The 14,673-nt window shown below is 35.6% G+C and overlaps 1 pseudogene; it reads right to left on the reverse strand.

Annotated features, from left to right (window-relative positions):
- Positions 1-13,053: 13,053 nt before the first annotated feature.
- LOC147825291 (U4 spliceosomal RNA) lies at positions 13,054-13,203 on the reverse strand (annotated as a pseudogene).
- Positions 13,204-14,673: the final 1,470 nt, after the last annotated feature.

A 14,673-nucleotide genomic window follows, 5' to 3' on the forward strand; every position in this document is an offset into this window, starting at 1 on the left:
GGGCATTTGGGCTATTTCCAAGTTTTAGCTATGACAAACTGTGCTGCTATGAACATGGGTGCACATATATCATGGTGGTATGATTCTTTTAATTCTTTGGGGAAGATACCCAGCAGGGGAATAGCTGGGTCAAATGGGACTTCCAGTCCTATTTCTTTGAGGTATCTCTGTACTGATGTCCAGAGTGGTTGCACCAGTCTACCAGAAGTGGAGTAGTGTTCCTGTTTCCCCACAGCCCAGCCAGCATTTGTTATTGGTTGATTTCATGATAGCAGCCATTTTTTTGAGTGAGGTGCAATCTCAGCATTTTCATTTGCATCTCTTGAATGACCAGTGATGTTGAACATTTTTTCATATGTTTATTTATTATTTCTACTTCTTTGTGTGAGAAATGTCTGTTCATTTCAGATGCCCATATTTGGATTGGGTCTTTAAATTTGGGAGGTCTGACTTTTTCAGCTCTTTATAGATTCAAGATAGTAGACCTTTGTCTGAGGGACTGCTGGTGAAAATTTTTTCCTACATAGTGGTTGTCTATTCACACTGCTGGTGGTTTCTCTTGCTATGCAGAAGCTTTTTAGTAAGAAGAGATCCCACTTGTTGACTGTTTGTGCTAGTTCATAGGCAACTGAGGTTTTGTTCATAAAGTCTTTTCCTACACCAATGTCTTCAAGAGTTCTACGTAACCTTTGTTCCAGCTGGTTCAGCATTTCTGTTTTAATGTTAGGATCTTTAATCCATTTTGATTTTAGTTTAGTGCATGGTGAGAGATATAGGCCTAGTTTTAATCTTTGGCAAGTTAAAACCTAATTTCTCCAGCACCATTTATTAAAGAGACTATCTTTCCTCCAGTGAGGGCGTTTGGCTCCTTTGTCGAAGATGAGGTGGCCGAGTGTGTCTGGAGTTGTTTCTGCATCTTCTATTCTGTTCCATTGGTCCTCAGGTCTGTTTCTTTGCCAGAACCATGTTGTTTTTATCACAGTAGATTTGTAGTATAGTTTCAAGTTGGGGGTTGTAATACCCTTTGCCATCTCTCTGTTGCCTAGAATTGTTTTTGCTATTCTGGGTCTCTTCTTGTTCCAAATGAATTTTTAGATTGTTTTCTCAAGGTCCATGAAGTACACTGCTGGAATTTCAATTGGGATTGCATTGAATCTATATAGCACTTTTGGAAATATGGCTGTTTTCACTATGTTGACCCTTCCTACCCAGGAGCAAGGGATGTCTTTCCATTTTCTGATATCCTCTTCAATCTCTTCTTTCAAAGTGCTATAGTTTTCAGAGAAGAGGTCTTTGATTTCTTTTGTTAGGTTGATTCCTAGGTATTTCAGTTTTTTGGATGCTATTGTGAAAGGAATTGTTTGCCCTATTTCTGTCTCAGTGAGTCTGCTGTTCATGTAGAGGAAAGCTATTGATTTTTGTGTGTTGACCTTGTATTGAGCTACTTTACTGAATTTGGTTATTAAGTCTAGAAGACTTTTGGTGGAGTTCTTGGGGTCTTTGATATAGGGTATCATGTCATCTGCAAATAATGACAATTTGACTTTTTCATTTCCTATCTTTATTCCTTTTATTTCTTTCTCTTGTCTAATTGCCATGGCTAATGTTTCCAAAACTATATTGAACAGGAGTGGTGATAGTGGACATCCTTGTCTCATTCCTGATTTTAGTGTGAAGGATTTCAGTTTTTGACCATTTAGTATGATATTGGCTGTTGGTTTTTCATAGATGGCTTTTATCAGTTTGAGGTAGAGACCATCTATTCCAATTTTTTGTAGGGTTTTCATCATAAATGCATGTTGGATTTTGTCAAATGCTTTTTCTGCATCTATTGGGATGATCATATGCTTTTTGTCCTTGGGTCTATTGATATAGTGTATTCCATTGATTGATTTTCATATATTGAACCATCCCTGCATCCCTGGGATGAATCCCACTTGGTCAGGGTATATGATCTTCTTGATGATCTTCTGCATTCTATTTGCCAGTATCTTATTAAGATTTTTTTGCACCTACGTTCATTAGTGAGGTTGTCCTATAGTTCTCTTTTTGGGTTGGGTCTTTCTCTGCTTTGGGGATCAAGGTGATGCTCACTTCCAGGAATGAATTCCGGAGTACTGATTCCCTTTCAATTTCACTGAAGTGTTTAAACAGTGTGGCAGTAATTCCTCTCTAAATATCTTGTAGAATTCAGCAGTGAAGCCATCAGGACCTGGGCTTTTCTTTGTTGGTAAGTTTTCAATTACATTTTCAATTTCATTGGTTGATATTCATTGATTTCAAATTCATTGACTGTTTAGAATTTTTAGGTCTTCTTCATTCAACTTTGGTAATTCATACATGTCTAGGAATCTGTCCATTTCTTCTATGTTTTCCATCTTATTGGCATATAGGTTCTCAAAGTGGGTATTGATGATCCTCTGGATTTCTGCTGGATCCATTATGATTTCATCCTTTTCATTCCTAATTGCATGGCTTTGGGTCTTTTCTTTCCTTTTTCTGATAAGGTTGGCTAAGGGTTTGTCAATTTTGTTAATTTTTTCAAAGAACCTACTCTTGCCTTCGTTGGTTTTTTGTATCATTCTCTTAGTCTCCATTTCATTGATTTCTGCCCTTATCTTTACATTTTCTTCCTTTCTGTGTGCTTTGGGTTTCTCCTGCTCTTCTTTTTTTAGAAGCTTGAGGTACAGCATCAGGTTGTTTAGTTGAGCTCGCTCTGTTTTCCTAGTATGAGTATTCACTGCTATGAATTTCCCTCGTAAGACTGCTTTCATTGTGTTCCATAAATTCCAATATGTTGTATTGTCATTGTCATTTAATTGAAGGAAATGTCTGATTTCTTCTTTAATTTCCTCTGTGACCCATTGGTTATTCAGAAGTGTGTTGTTCAATTTCCATGTGTTTTTGAAGTTTTTGCAGTTTCTTTTGCTATTGATCTCCAATTTCATCACACTATGGTCTGATAATATACAGGGGATAACTTCAATTCCTTTGCACTTACCTAAATATGTTCTATGAGCGAGTATGTGGTATATTTTGGAGAATGACCTATGTGCAGCTGAAAAGAATGTGTATTCTGATTTGGTGGGGTGAAACACTCTGTAAACATCTGTTAAGTTCATTTGTTCAAGAGTTTGATTGAGTTCTAGTATTTCATTGCTTGTTTTTTGTCTAGATGACCAATCTATATGTGACAATGGGGAATTGAGGTCCCCCACTACTATTGTTTTAGTGCTTATATGATTTTTCATGTCTGTTAGTATTTGTTTTATATAGTTGGGTGGACTAGTGGTTGGTGCATAGATATTTATGATTGTCATCTCTTCCTCTTTGGATTGTTTCCTTTAGAAGGATATGGTGTCCTTCTTTGTCTCTCTTAATCAGTGTGGGTTTGAAATCCCCTTCATCTGCAAAGGGGATAGCTAGTCCTGCTTTTTTTCAGGTTCCTGTCACATGGAGTATTTTTTCCACCTTTCAACTTTTAACTTTTTAACTTTTAACTTTCTATGAGTTTCTTTTTGATTTAAGTGTGTTTCTTGTATGCAGCATATTGTTGGATCTTGCTTCTTGACCCATTCTTCCAGTGTATTTCTTTGATTAGTGAGTTGAAACCTTTAATGTTGATGGTTCTAGCTGACACATATTGAGTTATCACTGTCCTGACATTTTCCTTGTGTTTGATTCTCCCCCTTTGGTTTTCATTTCTTGTCATGCCCAGTACAACAATCAGTGTTAACCAATCAAAAGAAATCAACTGGCAGAATGGGTCAAGAAGCAAGATCCAATGATATGTTGTATACATGAAACACTTAATTCAAAAAGAAACTCATAGGCTGAAAGTTAAAGGGTGGAAAACAATACTCTATGTGACAGGAACCTAAAATAAATGAAAGTAGCTATCCTCTTTGCAGATCAAGTGGATTTCGAACCAACACTGATTAAGAGAAACAGAGAAAGACACTAAATTCTCATAAAGGGAAAAATCCAAGAGGAAGAGATGACAATCATAAATATATATGCACCAAATACTAGTGTGCCTAACTATACAAAACAAATACTAATGCACATGAAAAATCAAAGAAGCACTAATACAATAGTAATGGGGGACCTCAATACCCCACTGTCACAAATAGATAGATCAACTAGACAGAAAATAAACAATGAAAATAAAACATAAAAATACAAGAACTCAATCAAACTATTGAACAAATGAACTTAAGAGATGTTTACAGAGTGTTGCACCCCACAAAATCAGAATACACATTCTTTTTGGCTGCACGTGTGTCCTTCTCCAAAATAGACCACATACTTGCTCATAGAACATGTTTAAGTAAGTGCAAAGGAGCTGAAGTTATCCTCTATATAGTCTCAGGCCATTGTATGATGAAATTGGAGATCAACTGCAAAAGAAACCTCAAGAATTTCTTAAACACATGGAAATTGAACAACACACTTCTGAATAACCAATGAGTCACAGAGGAAAGTAAAGAAGAAATCAGACAGTTTCTACAATTAAATGACAATGTCAATACAACATATCAAAATCTCTAGGACACAATGAAAACAGTCTTCTGAGGGAAATTCATAGCAGTGAATATTCATATTAGGAAAACACAGTGAGCTCAAATAACCTAATGCTGAACCTCAAGCTTCTAGAAAAAGAAGAGCAGGACAAAATCCAAACCTCATACAAGGGAGGAAATTATAAAAATCAGAGCCAAAATCAGTGCAATGGAGACTAAGAGAACAATACAAAAAAAATCAATGAAGGAAAGAGCTGATTCTTCAAAAGAATAAACAAAATTGACAAATTGTTAGCCAAACATATAGAAAAAAAGGAAAGAAAAGGCCCAAATCCATGAAATTAGGAATGAAAAGGGTGAAATTACAATGTACCCAGCAAAAATCCAGAGGATCATCAATACCTACTTTGAGAACCTATACGTAAATAAGATGAAAAACTCAGAAGAAGTGGACAGATTCCTAGACATGTATGAACTACCAAAGTTGAAAGAAGAAGACCTAAAAATATTAAGCAACCCAATATCAATCAATGAAGTTGAAAATTCATCAAGAAAAGCCTAGGTTCTGATGGCTTCACTGCTGAATTCTACCAAGACATTTAGAGAAGAACTATTGCCACTACTGTTTAAACTCTTCAATGAAATTGAAAGAGTTCCAAATATTTCCAAATTCATTACTGGAAGCAAGCATCACATTGACCTCTAAAGCAAAGAAAGACCCAACTGAAAAAGAGAACTGTAGGCCAATCTCACTAACGAATATAGATGCAAAAATCCTCAATAAGATACTGGCAAATAGAATGCAGAAGATCATGAAGTTCATATACCCTGACCAAGTGGGATTTAATACCAGGTATGCAGGGATGATGCAACATATGCCAATCAATAAATGTAATACACTATATTAATAGTGCCAAAGAAAAAGACCATGTGATCTTCTTAATAGATGCTGAGAAATTGTTCAACAAAATCCAACATGCATTTATGATAAAAACCCTACAAAAAATTGGAATAGATGGTCTCTACCTCAATCCCATAAAAGGAATCTATGAAAAACCAACAGCCAATATCATACTAAATGGTCAAAAAGTGAAATCCTTCACACTAAAATCAGGAACAAGACAAGGATGTTCATTATCACCACTCCTGTTCAATATAGTTCTTGAAACATTAGCCAGACCAAATAAACAAGAGAAAGAAATAAAAGGAATAAAGATAGGAAACAAAGAAGTAAATTGTCATTATTTGCAGATGACATTATGCTCTATATAGAAGACCTGAAGAACTCCACCAAAAGTCTTCTAGACTTAAAAACCAAATTCAGTAGAGTAGCTGGATACAAGGTCAACACACAAAAATCCATAACTTTCCTGTACACGAACAGTAGCCTCACTGAGAGAGGAAGTGAAGAAACAACTCCCTTCACAATAACATCCAAAAAAAGGGAATACCTAGGAATCAACCTAATGAAAGAAATCAAAGTCCTCTACTCTGAAAATTATAGCACTTCAAAAAAAGAGATTGAAGAAGATATCAGAAAATAGAAAGACATCGCTTGCCTCTGGTAGGAAGAACCAATATAGCGAAAATGGCCATACTTCCAAAACTGCTATGCAGATTCAATACAATCCCAATTGAAATTCCAACAGCATACTTCACAGAACTTGAGAAAAAAATCCAAAAATTTATTTGGAACCAGAAGTGACCTAAAATAGGAAAAGCAATTCTAGGCCACAAAGACAAAGTAGGGAGTATCACAATCCCCAGCTTGAAACTATACTACAAAGCTATTGAGATAAAAATAGCATGGTACTGGCAAAGAAACAGACCTGAGTACCAGTGGAACAGATTAGAAGATGCAGAAACAACACTAGACACACTCAGCCATCTCATCTTCGACAAAGGAGCCAAACACCCTCACTGGAGGAAAGATAGCCTCTTTAATAAATGGTGTCGGAAAAATTGGGTTTCAACTTGCCAAAGATTAAAGCTAGACTTATATTTTTCACCATGCATTAAACTAAAATAGAAATGGATTAAGGATCTAAATATTAAAATGGAAACCCTAAACCAGCTGGAGGAGCGGTTATGTAGTATTCTTGAGGACATTGACATAGTAAAAGATTTCATGAACAAAACTTCAGTTGTACATGAACTAGCACAAAGAATCAAAGAGTGGGATCTCATCTTATTAAAATGCTTCTTCACAGCAAGAGAAACCACCAACAGTGTGAAGAGACAGCCCACAATGTGGAAAAAATTCTTACCAGCTATGCCTCAGACAAAGGTCTACTATCTAGAATATATAAAAGAACTTTAAAAAAATCAGTCCTTCCAAGTTTAAAGACCCAATCCAAAAATGGGCGTCTGAAATGAATAGACATTTCTCAGACAAAGATGTAGAAATAGCAAATAAACATACAATAAACTATGTAAGTGTATATTGTAAATTAGTATAGCTGGAGAAGCTTTGTTTGTGGGAACCGAAAGCCATGAAAATGTAAAAAATCTCAAAAGTGAAACAGTGCAAGAATTGATCTAGTTTGCAATAATAAAGATGCACACAAAGTTTTATGTACCTGGATATATACTTCATAATTATGTAGAATAAGAAATTATAGAAAATATAAATATGTAACAATAAGGGGATCAATTCAATGAATTAGGTGATTAATACTAAGACCATTTAGTGGCATCAAAATTTTCTTGAAAATATTGTTAATAAAAACATGTTAATGTTAGTGTGGGCAGCATATGGTCAATATATGAATAGATGGAGAGTCACATTCAAAAAATTATGGGAAAGTCCCTGGAGTGGTTTTTTCTTTCCTTTTTTTAATTTGGTGATTGAATTGTGTTTTAAATTATCTACAATGAGTATGTACTACTTTATAATTATAAATAAATACCAATAAACAAAATTTGTTTAAAAATTTAAACACTGAGATATTTCACTAGAGTAGAAAATTCCACTCAGATGTGCAAAAGTATCATTTTGTGCTTCCTCTTTCTCTTGAATCCATATGTCAACTGTTATGGAGTGAATCTGAAATATTCCTCCAGTGCTTATGTGTTTGGAAAGTGATTGGGTTATGAGAGTGTTATGCCCATCAGTGTATTGGTCCATTGATGTGCTCATAGATGACATGCTACTTGGAGGTGTGCCTTGATTTGATGAGGTTGGGTTGTGACCTGGAAGGGTATATCTCTCTGGCTCTTTATTTTGATCTCTACTTCTTGCTACCATGACCTGTGCCTATTTCCTCCATGGCAAGTCCTTCTCCGTTGCTGTTTTGCATTTGAGCCCATCAACCATGGACTGAAACTTCTGAAATTATGAGCCAAAATTAACCTCTCCCTCTTTAAATTGTGACTGTTCAGTATTTTCTTGACCCATCAACAAGGAAAGTAAGACACCTACTCAGTCACTGATGTATTGTGTGTTATTTGTGGGTCTGGGAAGTTCAACATCTTCAATTGAATGCATGTGGATTTTCCCTAGTTTGCTTGTTTGTTTTTCTTAAATATGTGTCAATCCAAAGATCTGACAATTTTTTCACTCTCAAGGAATTTCCCTTATTTTCATCCTTCCCCAACTGTTCTCAGGTTGCAGAAGGAATAGGATATATCTAGGAGGAGAATGTCTGCACCAGTCTGGCCTATCAATATAGTGCCTTGTTCGAGTGCTTTCTGGATATTGGCTTCTGTTCTAAAATTTAGGTTTTATGATTGTTTGAATAAGGTGAGGTCAACAAATCAGGAAGCGACTGCCATTGAAAAGTTAATTTGTTACAGTTCTGAAAAGAAGGAGACTCTACTTCATTCAGGTGGCCACACAGAGAAGCAAATAGGTTCAGGAGTCAGAGGGAGCAAGGGAAAAATCATGGAAAAGAGCATTTACTGTGATTTCTGAGGAAAGGAACAGGCCAGGAAGAATAGACAAGTTTAGAATTGGCTAGTTTGAGTGATGTATACAAGCTATAGTGTGTAGGGTCTAAGTCTAGTTGCCTGGCATCTGGGCATCAGGCAATTAGGACAGAATGGTGCCCTCAGTTTAATAATGGATAGCAGTGGTTCAGGGTACAAGTTTTGGGTTACTTTGTTTGTGTATGAAAAGGACATTTTCAGACAAGTAGAATCCCTTACTGTCTCTAGAAATTGGCTAGTCCTTGGACGAGCAGACTCTCTGTGAACAGTGTATCGTGACTGTCAATTGTATCAACTTGAGAGACATCTTGGAGATTAGTAAAGCACACTTCTGGGTATGTCTCAGAGTGTCATAGATGTGTAGCTTTGGGATCTATGTCAGGTCCCTGGACCCTTGTGATCTGGTAGTGTTTCTCTGCTTTGCTTCTAGCCACCACGAAGTGAGCAGGTTGGCCCCACCATGCCCTTCTGCCATGATATTTTTCTCTTCAAGTCAGCCAACCATAGACTGAAACCTCTAAAACTATGAGTTAAAACACACCCTTTCTCTCTTTTTTTTTTTTTTTTGGTACCAGGAATCAAACTCAGGTCCTTGCGCTTGCACAGCAGGTGGCAAAACCACTGAGCTAAATCCCTGGCCCCACCCTTCCTCTTTTAAGTTACAGGTGTCAGGTACTGTGTTCTAGCAATCAGAAAGCTGGCCAGTACATTCTCAAGGCTCCAGATATTAAAATATTGGAAAACAATGGTTAATACAATTCCCCTTTCTGTATCCATCCCTAATGTAACTTCCCATCCTTATCTCCAAGTAGCTTCTTTCTCCAATATCCTATCCTTAATTCAATCAAAATGATATAGGAAATAATACTGGAGATGAAATACACTATCTCCTAACCTGTCAGCTGTCTGATAAGCTGAGCTCATGTTCTCTAAAAATTGAAGATTGATTTCTAGAAACAAGGGAGGTTAAGAATAGAAAGATATTTATTGATAAGACAAATCCTGATAGGCAGGAGGGAACCCAAGTGAGTAGCTGGGAAATCCACTTTACAGGGGAGTTTTATAGAGTAAAACCCATGGGGGTACAATGTGGGCCACAGACATATCAACCAGTAAGGTTACAAGTATAGTCACTTAGGTAACAAGTGACTTGGGAAACAAGTCACATAAGAAGCAAGAATGGAAAGAACAAAGACTCCTTCAGGAGATGATGGATCTAGAGGTCTCTGGTCACTCACTGGGGTGGTTGATGCCTGTCTAGACTTCATTAAGCCCAATGTTTGTCCCTGAGGAAGTATACAGGCCTGGATGTCTTGTCTTTATCATGAGGCCTTGTCTCCAACAGATTTGTCTCCAGCAGCAGTTGTGGTGTGTTTCACCTTTGTCCTGACTCTCTCAATAGCTTAGTCCTATCTGACTGCATATAATATTTCTACCTAATTCAGCCATCTATAATAATAGAATCTTGATTTCTGCCAGTTCCATGTCTGGATTTGGCCCTCCTGGTCCCCAGACCTCTGCATGCTTTTATTTCACCTTGTGTGGGAATATGGCAGCTGTGGTTCTTTGGCAAACTCTATACATGCTTAGGGAACTGGGCTCCAGACTCAGATTGTTTCTCTGTCTGAACACTGAAAACAGGTTTGTTGTATCTCAGGACCTTTTGGAAACAGTATTGAACAAAATATCAACATCAAGATGACTCAAGCACCTCTGCTTTGGTTGTTCCCCACAGCTAGGTTTCTGGAGACTAAACACTGGACTCTAATTTCCTGTCAATTTTCCACTTGTTCTGCTGTTCTTTTCTTTCTACTCCATCTTCTCTAATTTGTCTCCTTCTCCAAACACCAGGAGAACTTTCCTACTTAGTATTCTGAGGAAACTGAACTTGCATAAGATCCTGATTCTTCCCTACTCTATAGTTTATAAAAGCAATTCTGAGATGAGAATAATTGAAGCCTTCTTTCATTATTGGAGTTGAGAACAGAACAAGTTCTAGGCTTTTCTAGTGATTAAAAACACAACGACTTAGTGCTTTTTATAGACTGAATATTTTGTTCCCCACTCCAGTTCATATATAGATGTCCTAATCATCAACACAATGGTACTTGGTAAAATCTTTAAGAGGGAATCAGGTTTAGCTGAGGTCTTAAAGGTGAGGGTCTATGAATAGGATTAGTGTTTTTAAGAAGAGACAGCAGAGAACTTGCTCCCTCTCTACGAGAACACATCAAGGAGAGGCCACATGAGCACACAGTGAGAAATCAACCTCTACAAACCTGGAAGTGCGCCCTCACTAGGACTTGAACGTGCTAATGCCCAGGTCTTAGACTTCCATCTCTAGAACTAGGAGAAAATAATTATCTGTTCATTAGGCCACCTAATCAGTAGTATTTTGTTGTAACAGTTCAAGTTGTGTAAGGCAATGTGTCGAAATATTATTCTTGCTACAATGTCACCTTAGTAAATTTTGCATTCAACAAAAGACATTTAACTTATTTATGTACCTTCTTTTTTTCAGGAACATATCTGCTATTATCATTTCTTCAAGTTAGTCTAGGTAAATTTTGCTGCTATGCAAAGTTCTCAACTTATTTTAATAAACATTTTCAATCTTCCCCAGAATACTGTGCTTGTTTCTATTCCTAACTCTCCAGGCCACTTTCCTGACCACTAGGAAGATCAGCTGAAACTGCAAGCAAGACTTTCCCTTAAAGGATGCAATATATGCACCTGTCTCAAAACACTGGAATTGGAGGAAGTAAGCAGCTGTCTGATGAAAGACAGTGGAATAATCTAATCCAAATCAGCCAGCATGTCTCTCCCCTGCCCAACTAAACTGTGTAATCTGTGGCCTCAGTTACTGTATTCAATTAAGATACAGGTATGGCTCAGCTGAAGGACTATTTTGTCTTTTAAAAAAATCTTTCCAGGAGGCAGTAGCTTCAGAATAATTTGCTATAGTCTCTTATTCTGGCTCAGTAAGTCTTTCTTCAAATTAGGTTTTAATATGCTCAAGGCCACAGTGCATCTGCCTGAACTTCTTCTACTGAAACTGGATTCCTCTCTGAGAAGAGTTATTTGAAAGTTTGGAGACCAAGCTAGTGGACTAAAACCTTGGTCCTATCTTCCGTGGTTATTTTATATCTGCTTTTTCACATGGCTGTCACAGAATTTTGACTTTAACTCAAAATTACATGACTTCTGCGTTTGGGTCTATTTTAGGTCAATCACTCTGAACTTTACATGTTGTAGTTTCAATTCTTATGTATTAATATACAAATACAATATACCATAATTGCTTCATTTTCTATAATTTAACAAATATTACCAAACAACAAATACAAATACATTAATAAAGTAAAACTGCAGATTATCAAAGCTAAAAACAATGGTTTCAAGGTAGAAAAAAAGATACTGAATTCATCTTGGCATCTCTTGCTTGCACTTTTTATATAATTAGCTGTTGTTACAGAGTTACAGACCAAATCAAGACCGTTTACAGTTCACGATCCTTACTAAAATAATTAGTGAAGGATGTGTCCCAAGAATAAGAAAACTGAATCATGATGGAATAATTGGAATACAAGAAATACAAACAAAAATTTAAAATATATTGGGAAAAATAACAGTAAATACACAATTGTATTTTTTAAATAGAAAACTAAAGAAAAATAATTTGGGAACAATTAGCTATTCTATGAAAACATTTTGACCAATTTGACTTTTGACTTTTAAGTTTTTTCCTGTATTTTAAACTATGCTGAAATTCCACATTTTTGAATAATAAACCTGTCAATCTTAGCGTTTATTACTTTAATTTTGATATCTTATTTAGAAATTTCACTCGTACTCCAAGGCTATAAAAACCTTTGTGTGTAATTTTTAAAAACTTATATTGTTTCCCATAGTTCTAAAACTGAGAGTCTCAAGAACCTACGAATATAGAAAATAGGAATATACTTATGTTTTGAAATAGATCACAAGAAATACGTTTAAGTAGAAAATCATAATTTTATAGTATGTGGGTCTACAGAGAGAAGAAATATAAATCCTTGAAGGGTATGATGAAAAATTCAAATTTACACTGAGAGTTGATTGTAGGTAAAGTGATAAATTATTCTTGTAGTTTACTGATAGGTTACCTTGTTTCCACACAGAGAATAAGTCATCAGTGTTACTGGCATGGTATTTTTAATTAGAAATTAAGACCATCAAATGTGACAAGACTTTGTATCTCTTTCTTCTTTCACATGTTTTAGATTCCATTTTGAAGTGCTAAGGAACAGTTAAAATGTGTAATGGAATTATTGGTTTAGAAAATTTCCAATTTGATGACAGTTGACTGAAGCACAAAGTTAATTTTATAAAGGTTTATTTAGCTGTTTACTCTCCCAAACAAACACAACACAATAAAATAAAAATAAAACTCCTTTTAAATTTCAGATATGTAATACACTTTTTTCAAAGTGTGGACTATGGGCGGGCCACTTTCTCATATAAATGGCAGTACAATAAGTTAAATTACAGAATATGGGGACAATAAATATCTAGATTTTGAACATTTTGGGTTGGAAAGAGCATAGACTTTGAAGCCAGATGGTCCTGAATGGGTGTGTCAGATTTAGAAAATAAAAATACAGGATGCCCAGTTACATTTAAATTTCAGATAAGCAATGGGTAATTTTTCAATTAGCAATAATCACTTCTCGGATAAACCTCATTGGCTACAATAGTGCCACTGTGCAAAGCTGAGTAATTTTTAAGTGCATGTTCAATGCAATATTTTATTGGGCAACCCTATTTTAAATTTATTGTCCTAGCCTCATTCTTCCTCCCTATGTAACTTTGAGAAGTTACTTAATTTCTCAGACCTTAATCTTCACAATCACCAACCAAGAATACTAGTCACTTTCAAGGCTGTTGTAAGTCTTTAAATATATATTGCATACAAAAGACCTTGAAAACTATCTAAAATGTGATTGATGTCTAAGAAGTGTCAGATTTTTTCCCCTCTTCTGATATTTTATGTAGTCACATGGAAATAGCTACAGTTATAAATTCAAAATTCTCCACATCAGACATGTAGGTCAGTAACATAGAAATTAAATGATTTGGGGTTTTTTTGTTTTTGTTTTTTTAAATTTTATTTTATTGGTATATTTTAGGTATACAATATAATGGCATTCATCCTTGGAAATTTGCACCTTTACCTAATCTCTCTTGGTTCATATATTTCCCCCTTCCCCTGCCCTCCCTTCAACCCCCCCATCCCTCCCTATTTACAAAGACTTTGTTTCCTTTTTTTCATTTTCTTATATTAATTCCATTCCCTTCTTTCCTTTTCTGTACCCCTCCCACTTCCCCTTCCCCTTTGCTCCTTTTCTTCCCATTTCACATTATCTATATTGCCAGCCAAGATTATAAACCACTCTTTAATTACCTCATTTATGCCCATGTTGTCCCTATTATCTCACAACAAACATTCATAATTTGGTCTTGAAAAATGGGAGGCTGGACAGGGGCTAAGTTAATGTCCAAAACATAATTTTTGATTCTCCGTTTTCACCTAATTTTGTCATATATTTTCCAGTTACATCAAAGAGATGTGATAATCTTTCCAGCGTTCAAGATATAGAAGAATGCAGTATGTTCTCAATCAAAATAAGAGTTTTCCCACAGAAATACAAAAAATATGAAAGACTCAAAACAAATTTGAAAAAGGACAGCATACCTCACACTCAAATATTGGTTTCTCATACCTTTGTTCAATAAAAGGAATTCGAATTTCTTGGAGAAATGGTTGGTACTTGGAATGTGGCAGTGATTGTACTAGATAATCTTGGATTAGCTTGTACTGTAAAAACATAAGATATGCTAAACAAAATACAAAAAATAAAAATTTAAACAATTTCACACAGATTGGAGTATGCCAAAGGAATGTCATATTTAAAAGAAAGAATTCCCAATGGCCAAAGCTGGAATAATTTGAGCAACAAAATAAATAAATTAGTATTGTATTATAACATAAGGTATAAAGTACATATTCATAAGTTCATATTAACATAAATGAATGTATGATTGAATAAATAAATAATAAAGGAGAGGGAAAAGGAATAATCTCCTTTGAAGAAGAATTCCAAATGATTTATGTAGATACCTCACTTTAAAAGAGGTAGAACACAAGTCCTCACTCTTTAATAGTGACATCCTTCCAAAGAGT

Source organism: Heterocephalus glaber, unplaced genomic scaffold (assembly GCF_053883595.1).
Source record: "Heterocephalus glaber isolate CG9 unplaced genomic scaffold, H.glaber_assembly_v1.0 deba00001504, whole genome shotgun sequence".
NCBI classification, from domain to species: Eukaryota; Metazoa; Chordata; class Mammalia; order Rodentia; family Bathyergidae; genus Heterocephalus; species Heterocephalus glaber.